Here is a 19,225-nt window from a genome sequence, read left to right as displayed (position 1 = left end):
GGTTGTGTTCCTTTCTTGCTAGTTGTTTGGCATAGGGTGTCCAGCACTTTAGCTTGCTGGTCATTGAGTGGAGCTGGGTCTTAGCGTTGAGATGGAGATCTCTGGGAGAGCTTTCGCCGTTTGATATTACATGGGGCCTAGAGGTCTCTGGTGGATCAATGTCCTGATCTCGGCTCTCCCACCTCAGAGGCACATGTCTGATACCCGGCTGGAGCACAAAGACCCTGTCAGCCACATGACTCAGAAGAAAAGGGAGAAAAAAAATAAAGAAAGAAAGATAAAAATAAAATAAAATAAAATAATTAATATAAAATTTTTTTAATTATTAAAAATAAAAAATACTTTTAAATAATAAAAGAAAGAAAGAAGAGAGCAACCAAACTAAAAAACAAATCCACCAATGATAACAAGCGCTAAAAACAATACCAAAGAAAAAAAATTTAAAAATGGGCAGACAGAACCATAGGACAAATGTTAGAAGCAAATCTATACAGACAAAATCACACAAGGAAGCATACACATACTCACTCACAAAAAGAGAAAAAGGAAAAATATATCTATACATATATAAATAAATTAAAAAAGGAAGAGAGTAACCAAATCAATAAACAAATCTACCAATGATAATAAATTCTAAATACTAAACTAGGATAAACATAAAACCAGAAACAAATTAGATGCAGAAAGCAAACCCCAATTCTACAGTTGCTCTCAATATCCACCGCCTCAATTTTGGGGTGATTCATTGTTTATTCATTTGTGTTTATTCCACAAATGAAGGGTACATCAAGTTTATTGTGGAGATTTAATCCACTGCTCCTGAGGCTGCTGGGAGAGATTTCCCTTTTCTTCTTTGTTCACGCAGCTCCTGGGGTTCAGCTTTGGATTTGGCCCTGCCTCTGCATGTAGGTCACCTGAGGGCGTCTGTTCTTTGCCTAGACAGGAGGGGGTTAAAGGAGCGGCTGATTAGGGGGCTCTGGCTCACTCAGGCCAGGGGGAGGGAGGGGTACAGAATGCAGGGCAAGCCTGTGGCGGCAGAGGCCAGCGTGATGTTGCAACAGCCTGAGGTGCACCATGTGTTCTCCCGGGAAAGTTGTCCCTGTATCACGGGACTCTGGCAGTGGCGGGCTGTACAGGCTCTCAGGAGGGGAGGTGTGGATAGTGACCTGTGCTTGTACACAGGCTTCTTGGTGGAGACAGCAGCAGCCTTAGCATTTCATGCCCGTCTCTGATTTCCGTGCTCATAGTCGCAGCTCACGCCAGTCTCTGGAGCTCGTTTAGGTGGTGCTCTGAATCCCCTCTCCTCACGCAACCTGAAACAATGGTCTCTTGCCTCTTAGGCAGTTCCAGACTTTTTCCTGGACTCCCACCCAGCTACCTGTGGCACACTAACCCCCTTCAGGCTGTGTTCACGCAGCCAACCCCAATCCTCTCCCTCGGATCTGACCTCCGACGCCCAAGCCTAAGCTCCCATCCCCCACCTGACCCGGCAGGTGAGCAGACAAGACTCTCAGGCTGTTGAGTGCTGGTCAGCACTGATCCTCTGTGTGGGAATCTCTCTGCTTTGCCCTCTGCACCCCTGTGGCTGTGCTTTCCTCCATGGCTCTGAAGCTTCCCCCACCACACCCCGTCTTTGCCAATGAAGGGTCTTCCTAGTGTGTGGAAACTTTTCCTCCTTCACAGCTCCCTCCCCGAGGTGCAGGTCCCATCCCTATTCTTTTGTCTCTGTTTTTTCTTTTCTCTTTTGACTTACCCAGGTATGTGGGGAGTTTCTTGCCTTTTAGGAAGTTTGAGGTCTTCTGCCAGCATTCAGTAGGTGTTCTGTAGGAGTTGTTCCACATGTAGATGTATTTCTGATGTATTTGTGGAGAGGAAGGTGATCTTCACGTCTTACTCCTCCGCTATCTTGAAGGTCTCCTCCTGCACAGACTCTTGCCAGCTGCTCTGCCTATGAGGGCTGACCTCAAGTATTGACATTAGAATGGTAAAAACAACATGTGATCACTAACTAAGAAGTAATTAAAAATGGAATGAAACTTCCCCTTTGGGAAAGAGTCTGTGGAAGAGTTAAGATAAAGCTGTACCATAAATGATGAGAGAAATATTTTGAATTATATGAAAAAGGATTAACTAGAAACTGTGCTCAAAAAAGCTTCCGAATTCAGTGCTTCTCTGTTGTTTCTTTTGTGGTTTTTGCTTTAAATTGGTGTATATCATAAATCAGGAAGTGGTAAATCCATATGGCCACACATATTACTCTGGGCCAACCCAACTCCCAGGGGAAAATGAAAAAGAACATGGAGTCCATAGAAATGCGTGTGAATTCTTTAAAATCTTGTAATTCAAAAATATTAGAAGAGTAATTTAAGATTATTTTTTAAATCCCCTTCAATTTAAAGATGAGAAAGCTAAAGCCCAGACAGTGGTGGTTTGTCCAAACTAAAGTGAGAGCTGGTACAGAACTGAGGTTTTCCATCTTTCAAAGCAATTTCACTTCTGCTATTCCACTGACTTCCATTGCCCCCAAACTCAGTTCATCTGCATTTGACAAAGAGGAAATTCTGTCAGAATCATTCATGATTTTATCTGAGGGTAAGAGCATCATCTTCCCCAGCATCCACTTATGTATTTCATGCTCAGAAGATATTTTGTGGATAAAAATAGCTTTTCTGCCTAATTCATGGAAGTATCACTTAATAGTGTTTTTCCCTTGGAGATGCAAACTGAACACTTGCTCCATCAAAGTTGTGGCTAAATCCCTTCCAATCTGGAATGTTCCTTGTCTAATTAAGTATTTAATACCTATTATTTGCTGCTTTTAGTGAAAATGACTGGGATTCAAGATGCAATCCAGCCTCCCATCTGCTACCTATGACAAGGAGACATGGGCTGATGAAGGTCTAATACAGTTTTGCTAAAGGCTAAACTCAACATATCTGGTAAAGCCTCACAAAGGCCCTGGCCTCAAATTTCACTCGATTTCAATAGCCAGCCATGAAATCAAGGCAAGGATTGATATAATACACAAGCATCAACCTCTGAGGGGAAAAAAATCAGAATTATGAGCAACACTCGATGGAAAATAAATTGCAAAGCTACTAACTTTAAAAATTTGAACAAATTTCAATATAATTTGGATTAAAAAAAAAAAGATGAATCTTTTGAAGTTTCTTAAAGAGCTTCTTCTATTTGGCTTTAACAGCATACAATAGAACCATAGAAGTTGTTTGTGGTATGCAAAAATATAAGGTATCCTCTTTAATTGACTTTTAAACCAAACTGTTAAAAATAATTAAATGAAACAAAAAATGAGACTTAAAACAGTGGACTATCAGGCAGCTGGAAGACATGGTATTTTCTTCATGTGTGAGTAGCCACACAGGTCTGACTAGTAAGGTTGGGAGGCTGCAGCATTTATTATTGGAAGAAAAGTGTAAATGACATTTACAACTATTGGCTGTGGAATTCCTTGGAGTGATGTAACAGCAGAATAAACAACAAAATTTCTGAATTAACATTTTTTTGTAGGAAAAGTGGCATTATTTGTGAGATATACATATATATCTACTTGATGCTATACACTCAAAGAATATTCCTAATATAAAATGGTTATTTGCCAAACATTACAATAGTTTCATTTTTGCAAAATGATTTCTCGAAGGTACTGATATCTAAATCAGCATTTCCTAAAATGTGTTCCACAGTTCTACATTTTTTGCATGATGCTATGAGGTGTCCCACAAAAAATTAAAGTACAATGTTTCTCTGATCTAATACCCTTGGGTTATTAGACAATTGTGTTGAGCAAAATTAGGGTTGTTAACTACAGGATCCTATAACATGTTAATTTGTACTATCTATTTCCAAAAGAGGAAAATAACATGCAGAATTTTCCGACTGTGTGGTCTGTTTTCTGTGGGCTGCAGCTGGGGTACAGCGGTCACTTCATAAAAGTTGATTAAATACAAGTGCACCATTTTTCCCAAAGAGGTGAATCTGGCTTTTGTCATTGGTTTATAATATGCCCATCTTAGTGAGTATCCTTAAAATCTACACTAAAAAAAAAAAAAGAATCCCTTAGCTTTTTCTGTATATCCATCACTGGACACATGAAACAGCAACAACAAAAATGTCACCTTGCGTTTTCCTCAAGCAGTGTTAATGAAAGGAAGACAGGAAGATACTTGGATAGAGGGTGAACCAAATATATTTTTAACTTACAATAACTGTGATGTTGGCAGGATAATAGCTCATTTGTCATATGTAGAAAGAGGACCAGGAATCTAGGATCTGTGCATTGGTTGGATGGATTAGGCACTGGGATTTCAGAGGAGTCCCATTGCAAATAATGCTTTATTAGGAAAAGTATATATATATATATATATATATATATATATATATATATATATATATATATATATGTATATATATATATATATATATATATATTTCTATCTGCATTTCTTTTCTGTTTTCCTGATGCCACTACATTTGCCAGAGTCCTCAACATACAGCCATTAGAATTTGTTACAGAAAGAACGTTAGTGAATGGCTCAAAGAAAATTAAGCAACTTGAGAATGAATTTCCCAAACAGTTGCCTCTCCCTTCACCAGGTCAACAGTTCGGGTCATGGCATTCTCCCGTAGTGTAAATGAGACATCCCTGAACACTACTGAAGTCTTTAATGCCCACGGCAAAGAGAAGTCAAGGCTGCTGCCACAGACATGCAAGTGGTCCGGAGAAGACAGGCCTGAGGCTTAGCTCTCTGAGTCCTTCTCACTTCCAGGGTCCATAGTCAGGCTCCATGGAGCTGCAGTGGGGCCCTCCACAGCACACTGATCAATGGGCTGGAAGAAAGTCACGGAGGGGAACTTAGAGAAATGTTAAAAAAGTTTTTTTGAGCACAGTTTCAAGTTAATCCTTTTTCATATAATTCAAAATATTTCTCTCATCTTTCCTAAATCTAATGGAAGCCTAGGGGAATCCGGAAGACCAATAGATAACAAATGTGAACCAATGTCCACCAAAGGTCCAGCAGATCCAGGAGTAACATTCCCACCAAAGGTATGCAAGTCTTCATACTGCTAGATGCTCCTTAGGAAGAAAAGCAGGCAGAGGGAACAGCTGGCTGGACAACAGAGCAATTTTATCACAGAAAGACTACACCATCCATTACAGGATTGAACTAAAATATACACTGAAGAGGACTAAAATGTATTTTTCCCAACGAATTACCAAGTAGAGACTTAAGAATGAGAGTGAAAGATGAGATTTATTATAGATCAGAGAAAGACATTCTATTTTTCCTTCACCTCTGAGTTGTAGTAGAAATTGAATGTACAGTCCTATGTTTATCCTTCAGGGTATACAGCATATGTCGTCATTAAGAATGTGATACTTATTACCTTATGTGGGGTGGGGAAAAATAACACTGTCATCTCACATTAGACATCAGAATCCATTTTTACCTCCAAGAATAAATTCATCATCTACGGAAAATGTATACCGGTCCAGTCAAAGCTCATCTCCTGTTTTATCACCACCTACTAAGGAAACTTGTTGCATTGAAGCAACCAAAGAAGGGAAATTCAGCTCTGTTCCCTGTTGTATGAAATGACTACAAAATAACCCCAGATCATTCTAGCCATGTCATGGACCTGACAGAATCCAGATGTGTGTGAAATCTCCCTCAACTCTCTGACATTTAAATAAATATGGCAAGTAGAGAAAGGAACACAGTCTAGTTCAGGTGCCCAAGCATCTAGTTCTGTTAGAAATCTGCCCTGTGATGTTTGGCAATCTGTACTATCTTTTGATGTTTCTCCTCATGAAATGAAGCTAATAATTTTATTTTTTAAAAAATCTGTCAAGTGTTATAAGGATTACTAAGATGAAGAAGAAATGGATCCAAAAGAGATTCCTGGTGGCTATTTTCAACCAAAAATTTGTAACCTTGCCTTCAACAGGCCTCAGCAACCTGGCACAGTCCCTGCTAGACAATGAATCAACACACAATCTGGAACACTTACCAAAGAAAGTAAATGATCTATTCTGTTTGGATACTCACCCTGAATGGGAGGGGTGAGGGTCAATCATCATGGAAAGGAACTGTTTTCTTGGCGAAGACACATGGAAATTCTAAAATGATGTGAGTTCCTGTAATAACCACACACAATTTTGATAATCCAGTGAACATCAGAGAGCACTTCTTTCATCTAGAAAAACCACCAGAGAATAAGACGAGGTCTCCATCTCACACCCTCCAAAACTGGAGCTGCCAAATTCTACAATGAAAACATGACACATGGTAGAATCACACTAAAGTAAACCTTACGCTTGTACCATGAGTAAGAGGTTGTGGAAGAAACTACTAACTAGATCTGATTACCTAAGGCTTATGGATGCCCAACTAGTACCTACATTCCTAGCCATGCTTTCAACTAGTGGCAGCCATGTGACAATTTGTGACTAAGTGGGTATGAAAGGAAATGATTTGTGCAACTTTCAAGTTTCATCTTAAAGTGAACAAGCAAGCCCTCATCCCCCTTTTCCTTCTTCCCACAGGCAGAATTTCAGATAATATGGTAAATTAAATTGCTCTAGCTAAACAAAGGCAACACCCTATGGATGGTGACAGAATATAATACAAGAACCTTGGGTCCCTGACATCATGAAATGACAAAAATAGACCTAAACTATTTAGACCAGATTGTTGCATGAAAGAAAAACTTCTACCTTGCTTACATCAACATTATTTTGGATATTTATTACTGTGTTCAAAGTGACCCCTGGCTGATGGAGGGGTGCTACTTCCCTGGGTTGCCCAAGGTAATTCATTCAACAGAATTTTCTGATTCTGTGTTAGGTTTGAGGTTCTAGAGATAAAACTTGTATAGCTTATAGGACAAGAGGGAATACTTACCATTCCAGAGCACTGTCCACATGTTTGTGCTCCGATACAAAGAGAACAAAGTGGAAAGTCATCAATTTCACACATAGGGCTAAGCAATGGAATTTTGAACAAGTGATATTGATTGGTCTGGTAACTCTTTAAGTTAATCATTTTTCCTGATAATACTTGAAGGGGCTCTTTTAACATAGTAACAAAACAAAACAAAACACAAAAGTATTACCTCTGAAGGTGCACACACAGAACAGACACACACACACTATATATTTTTTTTTACACATATGTATATATGTATATATACACATTATACATACATGTGTATATATGTGCATGTAGATATACACCTTATATGTATGTGTACACACTATATATATTTATATACACATTATGTATATTTGTGTATACACACCTCACGTATGTGTGGAATACACACACATAAACATCTACAAATACACTGGGGTTAATATCTTACTCCCTCTTTTAACTCCAAAATACCTCTTAACACTTTGCATTATGATAGCTCATATCATAGTTATTTGCATACATCTTACTGCTGCTCAAAGACTGTAAATTCATGACAGAAAAAATTATGACTCATATATATACTTTGGTGTCTGAACAGCAGCTTATACAGTGCTTGGAGCATAAAAGGAGCTTATTGTACAGTTGTGAATAAGCAACTGACCAACTGAATGAGTGAATGAGTAAGTGACTATTTGGAGAGTCGTGCTAAGGGAAGAGAGAAGGGAGTTGAATACAGATTTCCTTCCTGAGTGGGTATTTGTGGAATAAGCTGACTTATAACTAGAAGACAGAAACCACTAGACATAACAGGTAACAGCCACTTAATCACAAAATACTTATAAATCCACATTAAGCCTTTCCAAGGCAGTAGGTTAAGTTCTTCAAACATAAACATTTTTGTGTGTTTGTTTATTAATGGAAAGTACCTCCATTACAGAGAAAGAGTTCCTTGACCTATACAAGTTAACCAAATGTGTCAAAGGCCAAAGTTATGTTTCTTTTTGACTCATAAATGCAAGTAAGCAGCTGCATTGGAGTCCACTCATTCTGCCGGAATTTTTTAATGTTCTGAGGGCCAATTTACCAAATTCACTCTGTAAAAATAATTGGCCCTGAAATCTTCATAGAATGCCAAAGGAAATCATAGGCAATTCATGATCAAACCAAGTTCATCTTAGAGCTTAAAACTTGGTCTTCAATAACTGCTGCCAATATAAGTATCTGAGAACCATTTGAGAGAAGCACACAAGGGACCATGCAAACACCAGTAGCCCAGGCAAGGACAGTCTCAGACATCCCCAAAGTCAATGACCTTAAAGACATTTACCTTCGACATCAATGATCAAGGGATAGTGACTCTTGTCTCTGAGATATCCTTTATAATGCAGACCAAATATGTCTAAAAATAGAAAATGGTATGCCTATCACTCTCCTCTACAGGTAACGTTCATATGAGATATTGTGCTTTGAACTTTAGTCTAATTGATATATAGTGCAGTGTGCACGTGCTTTTATTAAATAAGGAACTTATATTTGATGATCTCTGTAAATTCCTTTCCAACTCTAAAATGATTTCTGCACAATCATTCATAAATCCCAATAAAAATGCCATCCCAAGGAAAGTCAATACAACCTTACTTAAATTTTTGCCCTCTTCTTTTTCGTCTGCCTTTTCACAAAGTAAGTTATTGGGGATGGGGGGGGGCATTTAGAAAGAAAATTTCAAAAAGTCAACAGTTGAAAGGACATGTAATAGCAGGACTAACTTGTAAGGGAGAAAAATGTGATTTCATACAGCATTAATTGAGAATGTTTCAGTTAATGGGGGCAATTTTACACAAACAAAGGCCTTAACTTTTTCAAATCCCATACAATTATAATCTAAGCAATTACCAAATTCAATCTTCAGTTTAACTAGTCTTCAATCTGCTGATATTTTTATATGCAGTTGCCCAGGGTCCAAAATAATGGATATGTTGAACTCCACCATTCTGCCTGTTACCTCTGACCATGTACCATCCAGAGAAAATCCCTTTAAATAGTCCAGGATAGACAAGGGTCCAGGCATGTCTATCACTTTCCATGGTTTCTAAGCAATTGAAATTTTCCACCTATTCTGCCTGAGATCATTTAGGGCAGGAAACTTATTGCTAAAAGAGATTGGTGTGAGAAGCCATGTTCTACAGGTTATTAAGCTCCCAGGCTGAATTTGGCATATCTGTAGTTTTCTGTGTGTCTGCTAAATCCTCAACCATTATTTTTCTAGAAGAAAAAGTGTCAAGTTTCTCTGTTAATCACTCTCTAAATGCATATCTATTCCCACATAGTGCATTATTAAATGGAAATGAGCCTAATTATTCACCTGTTAGTGGGTGGGGATTGAGGAAAAGAGAAAATGAAGAGAACAACATTTCCCTTTCAACAGTTTGGTGCAGAATCTCTATGCTACAGTCCTGTGAATAGCAATTTGGCCTTGTACATCTGTGTGATGGGATAATAATTTTAGGTAATAACCAGAGTTTCTTTTCACCCACAATTCCTTGCTCCCATACCTATACCCCTATTCCCCACCCATGACCCATCTGACTACACCTTGCAATCAGAAGTGTCTCTCCAACAAGGGAGGACTGTTTCAGCAGAAAAGCAAAGCAGGAGATTCCACATGGCCTCTGCTATGCTGAGATGGTATTTAGGCCTTCAGGAAATTAGACACGTTCAGAAAAAATGTTACATTTTCTTGTACACATGAAACTGGAGGTGTGTGAAATGTGTACATATTTTCACCAGTAATGATGGAATCGTTGGTTTGTTTCCCCAATAACAATAATATACTTTATTTCAAATATTGGAACTACGTATGCCGTAGTAGGAATCAGGCAAACTGTAGTGGGCTTACTCTTTGGTTTCTTGAGACACACTGACCAGCTTTCCCAAATCCTGACCCTTTTCCAGCATTTTTTATAAGTGGATGCCACAATGTGAGGCAACAGAGTGGAGAATCAGTGCTACTAAGGGTGTGTCATTCACCCCTCCATCCTTTCACCAAGACATCAGCATCCTTTCCCCAAGCTTGAAAGAGAAATTGCACTATATATTAAAAAGATGGAACTTGCTAAAGAGTTACTGAGATCCTACACTGCAGATGGTGCTCACCTAAAAAGTAAGGGACTTGGAATTTTATTTAGATGATTGAACGAATGATTTTATGCAACCTATTTCTCTAGGTCTTGTTTTCTTTTTCTTATATTTGGCTGAGTCATAGGAGTCTATGAAGTAATTTGATAACTCTCCTAAAACATTCAAGCACACTGAATTATCTGAATCAGAAATTCAAGAACTTTTTAAAGCCATCTCAAAATGACAAGGCATGGTCTCATGTTTACCAACTTGAACTTTATTTTTTTTTTTTTAGTATTGCAGCCTCTTTTGTTTTTAAATTTCAAATATCAGGGCACTAAGATGAAGGCAATAAACCTGCTGAAGAAGGTAACAAAGAGTTGACTTTTGAGAAGACTGCTCTTTATTGTGGAAAGGGCCCTAGCATCCTAGTGTTTGATTAGTCCTCAAATCCTGATTTGAAATGCCTAACGACTCCTGCCCCTGAAATTTCTTCTGCCAAAATGCTGCCTTATGAATCATGCAGATAAGCAGTAGCCAGAGTCTGGTGTCCAGAAAAGATTCAGGTGAAATTAAGAGCTTAAAAGTGGAATCATATCTTACCCTTCTAGAATGCTGGTGATGTTCTGTTTCTTGAGCTGGAAGGCAGACACATGATTGCGCCCTCTTTGTCATAATACCCAAGGTTTTAATTTATGATGTGTCCACTTCTTTGTGTGTATTACTTCAGCTAAACTTAAAAAACAAAACAAAACAAAACAAAACAAAAAACACTTTGCAGCTAGGAAAATCAAAAGACTCTCCACAAAAAGAAGCACTAACCCCGTGTTAGTGTTTGTACTTTGAAAACTGATTAGGGTGCAGCTAAATAAAATTATAGAGACCAACCTGATACTTAAACATCACAGTCTAAAACACACTTCCATGTCCATAGTATTAGTACTGTGAGAGATTTAGTGCTTCTATTTTAAAGAAGAAACTAAATTTTAAAACAGATAAATGACTTTGTACAGGGTGGTTAATTGAATAAGCTTCAGAACTCTATATTCCCAGCATTTTTTTCTATCTCTGAGTGTAGTCCTCATTCCACAATTTCACAGCTAACTATGATACATGAACCCTTATTAGAACTAATCCTGTCATTAGGTCAAAAGGCAAAAGCTGTATGCTTGTTAGGTGTCAAAAAGGGCATTTGGTAAAGCCCAACATCTATTCTATACTTTAAAAAATGTATTGCTAACCCTCTTTAACATGATAAATAATACTAATCTCAAACTAGCATTTGACATTTTAATAGAAGCATGATCGTAAAAGTGAAAACAACCTGACAATGTCTGCTATCACCACTATTTGACTTTGTCCTTTAGTGTAAGCTACTGCAACAAAGGATAAAAGGTATTAAAAAGAGACACAGTTGGACATTCTTAACTACTTGGAAATCCTGAAGGGTCTAGAATAACACTTTTAAAACTAATAACTAATAAGGTCGTTTAATAAAGTGAAAAAGTATATATATAAATACTACCCAAGTCCTTTGCAAGTTATAAAACTTCATTGAGAAATGAAAAAGATGACTTGAATAAATGCAGAAATATACCAAGTTCCTGGTAAATAACTTGCTGTAGAAGTGTTCTCTGCAGCACTATTTATCACAATAATAAAAATGGAAAGCAACTAAATATTTGACAATAGGTTATAGGTAAAATAAAGTATGGTACAGTTATACAACAATATGAACAGCCACAAAAATACATAAAAGAAAAGTATTTCATGGCTTGGGAAAATGTCCAAGGTGGACAGTAAATTTTTTTTAAGTCACAAAACAGTTTTTTGTGAAAGAAAAGGAGTATGTTTTGTGTATACACACATACAAACACGTACTCAAAATAAAACTGGGAAGCTATACCTCTAGATATGTTATGGATTATAGGTGATTTAAATTTTCTACTTTTTCTTTATCTGCATTTTTGTGTTTAACTGTATTTCCCTAATTTTATATAACATGTATTATATTTGTAATAAAAATGAAAACATAATTATCTTAGGAAAAATATAAATTCTCCTATTGTGGCTGGGATAGATTTCATGTGGTTGCCTTTCCAAAAAGAAACAAGTAAAATGAAAAACAAAACCTCAGTAACATAAATTGGACTCTGTCTGTTGGAATTCTATTATATTTATATAGTCAAAAGTCACCATTGAAAAGACAAAAAAAAAAAAAAAAGTCACCATTGTTGTAGTCAAAAGTCACCATTATAGTAAAGATTTAACCCCAAACTTCAAAGCACAGTAAGAAGCTATATAGTTTTACTGCACATCTGTATAGTGTTTTAGTCTTTCAAAGATAATTTCATATTTGCTGAATTATTCTATTGTCACTCCAGCCCTTTGAGATAAGAAATTATCCCCATTTACAGATTAAGACTGTGAAACACAGAAAGTTCTGGATAGTTAAACACATGGGTAGTTGATGTTATTATTGCCTGCACCAGTGTACCAGTGGAACTAAGATCCAGAACTTTAAGCACTAACTCCAGATGACTTTTAAACTAGATTTCACTTCATTTCAAATAATTATTAAGTTTCTCCAAGGTGCCAGGTCCTCTGTTTTGGAAATTGTGTATGGAAGTGATTAAAACATCATACAAATTTAAAACAAATTCTGAGAGTATTTTAAGTTCTTGAAAGACAAGAGCTAGGGTTAAATTGGCCTCTTATTTCAATAATGCACAAAAGTTGAAGTGCTGGTGTCAAATCATCCAAATATAGATTCAGTTCCTTAAAATGATTCACCAAAAGTATCCAGTCTCTGAAACAGAGCATCAAATGCAATCTAAAAATTATGTCTGGGTCCTAGAAAATTCATGGGAAAGGATTTTCTCTCCTTTAATAAACCCATCATCCTGACTTAGAGAGTTAACCTTCCTTTTAAAAAATTCATCTCATAAGTGATACATTTCATGCATACTTATGTCGTGACATACTTAAAACACAATCAATGTGCTTTCAAGAAACATACCCCAGCATGAGACATGATTCACTTTTTTTCTTTGTATGTAACATTTACTTTGGATTACAATAAGGAAGTGAGCAAAATATGATTTACAAAATCTGTCTCATGATACATTTAACAACCTTGCAAAAGCTTTACATGCATTATGTCTCACAATAAACATTGACATTTATAATCTAAAATTCTCATTTGTGCTAATGGCAGGCTCATTCTTTCACTTAGGTAACGAAATTTTAATATAGTATGTGTATGAGAAGGGAAGGGAAGTATAAAATATATTAAGTAATTCACTTGGCTATTACACTACCAGAAAGAAGACATTTTTCGTCTCACATTTCTCAAGCAATCGATTTTGCAGTGCAATCATCAACTGGTGGGAGGGTTTTAGGACTATCTGACATATCAAATTTGCTCAGAAAAGACAGAGTTCTGTGAGCAATTCCAATATTCCATTTCCTGAATATTCAAAATATTCCAGTGGAACATCCAAAGTAAACACTTGTTTTTCCCCTATCTAGATAGAGAATGCCTTCTACCTGTGGCTCTTCTAATGTTCTCAAGGACAACCCCCACTGCTACTTACCTGGTGAAAAATGGAAACCCTGTCACCCAAACAGCAGCTCCCTTCATTTTTTTTCTTTCTTCTGTACATCCAACCAAGAAACTGATAGCATATTATTTTCTAAGACAATTTTCCCAAATGAACCACAGCACTATGAGGCATGAACACACATGAAGGAAGTTAAAGAAGAGGGAGTATTTGAGGTAAAATTGAGCGGTTGACAGAAAGTGAATTTTCTGTCAAGAGTATGTATTACCTTAGTTCCAAAGAGCTCACAAATATGCAGAGGGGTAATGCTGACTGTCACCAATTTGTGCATATGCTATTCATTTAAGCGTTTGATTGCTGGCATGTTTCTCTGTGGATGTTCAAGTTCCACCTGAGCTTATTGTTTTATATTGAAATAAATATGCACTTTAGGTGCAGTGGAGCCTCACTGCAATATTGCCTCTGGGCACATGGTTTGAGGTTGCCTTACATCAAGATATCTGAGGTTCTTCTAAAACATTCCTCTGACGACAGATTTTAATACAGACTCTGCCTACTAGTGAATTTTGGACCACAAATTTTTAAAAAGACCCTCCAAATTGTGATAAGTTAGATTATGTTCACCAAATACTTCCTCCCTTTTCCCCACACTGTGGGCAGAGTATACTTTCCCACCCCTGTGATGTTGGGCTTGAATATGTGACTTGCTATGATTAATGGTAGCACACCATGACACGGTATTTTATGCCATGATAAAAACAAAGGTTTGAGACTTTTGACATTTCCCTGTGCTATAGTCTGAATGTTTGTATCCCCCTAAAATTTGTATGTTAAACTCCTAACCCCCAAAATTGATGGTATTAGGAGATGGGGCCTTTGGGATGTTCCTGAGTCATGAGGGTAGAACTCTCATGAATGAGATTGCCTTATAAAAGAGGCCCCAGAGAAATCCCTAGCCCTTTGGTCATGAGAGCACACAATGAGAAGTCTGCAACCTTGAAGAGAGCCCTCGCCTGGCCATGCTGGCATCCTGATCTCTGACTTCCAGCCTCCAGAACTTTAAGCAATAAGTTTTTACTGTTTATAAGCCACCCAGTCTGTGGTATTTTGTTCTAACAACAGGAACAGAATAAGATACCATGAAAAGAACATTCTTGGATACTTCACTGGTCCAGAGATGGTAAGAGACACATCAACCTGACTTAGAATCAGCCTGTGATTTGGAGTCAAGCCCAGCTGAACTCAGTCTAGATCAGCTGACCTAAGACAATGTATGCATGTATAAGTAAAAGTAAATGCTTTGTTTTAAGCCACTGCATTTGGGGTGGTTTGTTGTCCAACATTATTGTGGCCATAGTTGACTGATACGCATCTGGCAACAAACACATTGTTAAAGTAATTACAACATGTAGATAGGTCCATATACTGATTCTAAAGCAGTTGTAATGTAACAAAACTTTATTAATAACCACATCACCTGCATATAGCAATAAATGTGATATATGCCAATCAATTATCAAGATAATACTCTGTTACTTAAAGGAGAAATGACTGAATGTTTTGAGTTAGCTAGATATGCTTGGCTAGCAGTCCTCTTTCTAAATATATGAATTAAATACCTTCTCAGCCCAATTCAAAATGAGAAAACAAAAACCCTGATGAAAAATAAGGCAGGAAGTTTAATTGTGAATGACTATTCTGATGTGTTCTTATCCTGCTGCCTAGATAGCTAGTGAGGAGGATATTTTCTATATTGAATTAACAGAAAAATAATAGTGATAAATAAATACAAATTAAAGCTGTTAAAAATAATTTGTTGATCAGTTTAGATGACATATTAAGAATCAGATTATAAGTATAAATCTAGCTTGATATGAACATATCCAAATGAAAATTCTCAAATGTTAATACAGAGGAAAAAATTATGTTCCTTTACATTGATAAAGTTAAATGTACAGTATAAAGGAAAAAAGTTAAATAATTTCTGAAAATTTTCTTTTAACTACTACTATAGCACCTTGATTATAATGACAAGGATAATTTCATATAAACTATAAAAAATACTAATTATTTATTTTACAGTATCTTGTAAAATGTTGTTTAGTTTTAAAATTCATGAAAGAAGTGATGTCAACATCATGGTAGAATGAGATGTTCCCATTGTCTCTTCCCTTCAACACACAACCAGTAAAACATCCATAACTCAAGAAAAGTGCCTCTGCCCAACACACAAGGACACTGAAGAATTCCATACATCTGTACATCTAATGGTGTACAGAACACATAGAGGAGGCAGAGCCAGAGGAGGAGCACAGGTGGCACCTGTGACCCCAAACCCCTGGCTGTGGTGGCAGAGCCTGCAGCCCCAGAGAACCCAGTAGCAGCAGGAGAGGCAGTGTGCACAACCCTGGCCTCCCAACTACAGCAACACCATTGCTGCAGGGAACCTGGTATCAGGGGTACCAAGGCCTACTACCCTGTCCCTCTAGCCACGGAGGCACCAGCGTGACTCTGCTAACCCAACACCTGTAGCAGCAGCACCCATGAATCCAACAAACCTGGACAATTCAGAGACACCCCTGACTCTGGCCTCTCCCCCACTCACCCTGTGGTGGTGAATCAATGGAAGCACCTGCTATTCCAGTGTCCCAGGGAGGAACAGCAGCAGCAAAGCACCAACCACCTGGAGGCACAAGCAGCCCCAATGTAGACATTGGGCAAAACTTCTGCCAGAGGCAGTGGGGTGGAACATGCTGATTCTCAAATACAACTAGAGGCAGTTCAAGTAAGAGAAACCAAAAACTTGTGCTATAGCACCACCTACTGAAAACAAAAAAGGCCTTTAATTACTAACGTGTTGAATGGTTAGAATCAAGAAAAAATAAAAGCTTTACCTAAAGAAGAAAGCTTTTCACTACTTTAAATGTGCTGTCAGACTAACAACACATCAAACACCAGGAAAAACCACAGTAATATGGTTTCACAAAAAGAAAATGAAAATTCTCCAGAAATTAAAATCATGGATTAATGCAATCTAACTGATAGAGAATTCAAAATGGCTGTCATGAAGGAACACAATGAGCTATAAGACAACTCAGAAAGGCAGTGCAATGAGTTCAGGAACAAAATTAATGAACAGAGAAGAGATTGGTTCAAGATGGCAGAGTAGAAGTACATGCACTCACTCCCTCTTGCGAGAGCACTAGAATTACAACTAACTACTGAACAATCATCGAAGGGAGCTCACTGGAACTCACCAAAAAAGATACCCCACATCCAAAGACAAAGGAGAAGCCACAATGAGATGGTAGGAGGGGTGCAATCACAATAAAATCAAATCCCATAACCGCTGGGTGGGTGACTCACAAACTGGAGAACACTTATACCACAGAAATGCATCCACTGGAGTGAAGGTTCTGAGCCCCATATCAGGCTTCCCAGCCTGGGGGTCTGGCAACAGGTGGAGGAATTCCCAGAGAATCAGACTTTGAAGTCTAGCAGGATTTGATTGCAGGACGTCAACAGGACTGGGGGAAACAGGGACTCCAATCTTGGAGGGCACACACAAAGTAGGTGAGCATCAGGACCCAGGGGAACAAGCAGTGACACCATAGGAGACTGAACCAGACCTAACTGCTAGTTCTGGAGGGTCTCCTGCAGAGGCAGGGTGGTGGGGGTGGCTGTGGCTCACCGTGGGGACAAGGACACCAGCAGCAGAAGTTCTGGGATGTTTCTCCGATGTACTCTTGGTGTGAGCCCTCCCAGAGTCCACAATTAGCCTCACCAAAGAACAAGTAGGGTCCACTGTTGGATTGCCTCAGGCCAAACAACCAAAGGGGAGGGAACTCAGGCCAACCCATCAGAAGACAAGCAGATTAAAGTTTTACTGAGTTCTGCCCACCAGAGCAACACTCAGCTCAGCCCATCACCAGTCCTTCCCATCAGGAAGTTTTCACAGTCCTCTTGGATGGCCTCATCCACCAGAGGGCAGATGGCAGAAGCAAGAAGAACTACAATCCTGCAGCCTGTGGAAGGAAAACCACATTCACAGAAAGATAGACAAAATGAAAAGGGAGAGGACTATGTACCAGATGAAGGAACAAGATAAAGCCCCAGAAACACAACTAAATGAAGTGGAAATAGGCAACCTACCAGAAAAATAATTCAGAATATTGATAGTGAAGATGATCCAGGACCTTGGAAAAAGAATGGAGGCAAAGATCGAGAAGATGCAAGAAACGTTTAACAAAAACCTAGAAGAATTAAAGAACAAACAAACAGAGATGAACAATACAATAACTGAAATGAAAAATACACTAGAAGGAATCAATAGCAGAATAACTGAGCCAGAAGAACGGATAAGTGACCTGGAAGACAGAATGGTGAAATCCACTGCTGTGGAACAGAATAAAGAAAAAAGAATGCAAAGAAATGAAGACTGCCTAAGAGACACCTGGGACAACATTATACACACCAACATTCACCTTATAGAGGTCCCAGAAGGCGAAGAGATAGGGAAAGGGCACGAGAAAATATTTGAAAAGATTATAGTTGAAAATTTGCCTAACATGGGAAAGGAAATAGCTACCCAAGTCCAGGAAGTCCAGAAAGACCTAGGCAGATTAAAACCAAGGAGAAACATGCTGAGCCACATAGTAATCAAAAGGACAAAAATTAAAGACAAAGAAAAATTATTAAAAGCAACAAGGGAAAAATGACAAAAAATATAAAAGGGATCACCCATAAGGTTAACAGCTGATTTCTCAGCAGAAACTCTACAAGCCAGAAGGGAGTGGCACAATATATTTAAAGTGATGAAAGAGAAGAACCTACAACCAAGATTACTCTACCCAGCAAGGATCTCATTCAGATTTGACAGAGAAATCAAAGGCTTTACAGACAAAAGCTTTGGAGACAAGCAAAAGCTAAGAGAATTCAGCACCACCAAACCAGCTCTACAACAAATACTAAAGGAATTTCTCTAAGTGGGAAACACAAGAGAAGAAAAGGACCTAAAAAACAAACTGAAAACAATTAAGAAAATGGTAATAGGAACATACATATTGATAATTACCTTAAATGTGAATGAATTAAATGCTCCAACCAAAAGACACAGGCTTGCTGTATGGAAACAAAAACAAGACTCATATACATGCTGTCTACAAGAGACCCACTTCAGACCTAGGGACACATAGAGACTGAAAGTGAAGGGAAGGAAAAAGATATTCCATGCAAATGGAAATCAAAAGAAAGCTGGAATGGCAATACTCATATCAGATAAAATAGACTTTAAAATAAAGAATGTTACAAGACACAAGGAAGGACACTACATAATGATCAAGGGATCAATCCATGAAGAAGATATAACAATCATAAATATATATGCACCCAAAATAGGAGTAACTCAATACATAAGGCAAATGCTAACAGCTATAAAAGAGGAAATCGACAGGAACACAATAATGGGGGAGGGGACTTTAAGACCTCACTTACACCAATAGACAGATTATCAAGACAGAAAATAATTAAGGAAACACAAGCTTTTAAATGACACAATAGACCAGATAGATTTAACTGATATTTATAGGACATTCCAACCAAAAGCAGCAC

Source organism: Balaenoptera borealis (genome assembly GCF_965194805.1).
Source record: "Balaenoptera borealis genome assembly, chromosome: 5".
NCBI classification, from domain to species: domain Eukaryota; kingdom Metazoa; phylum Chordata; class Mammalia; order Artiodactyla; family Balaenopteridae; genus Balaenoptera; species Balaenoptera borealis.
The sequence above is the reverse complement of the archived record's forward strand: the minus strand, read 5'-3'. Positions refer to the sequence as shown.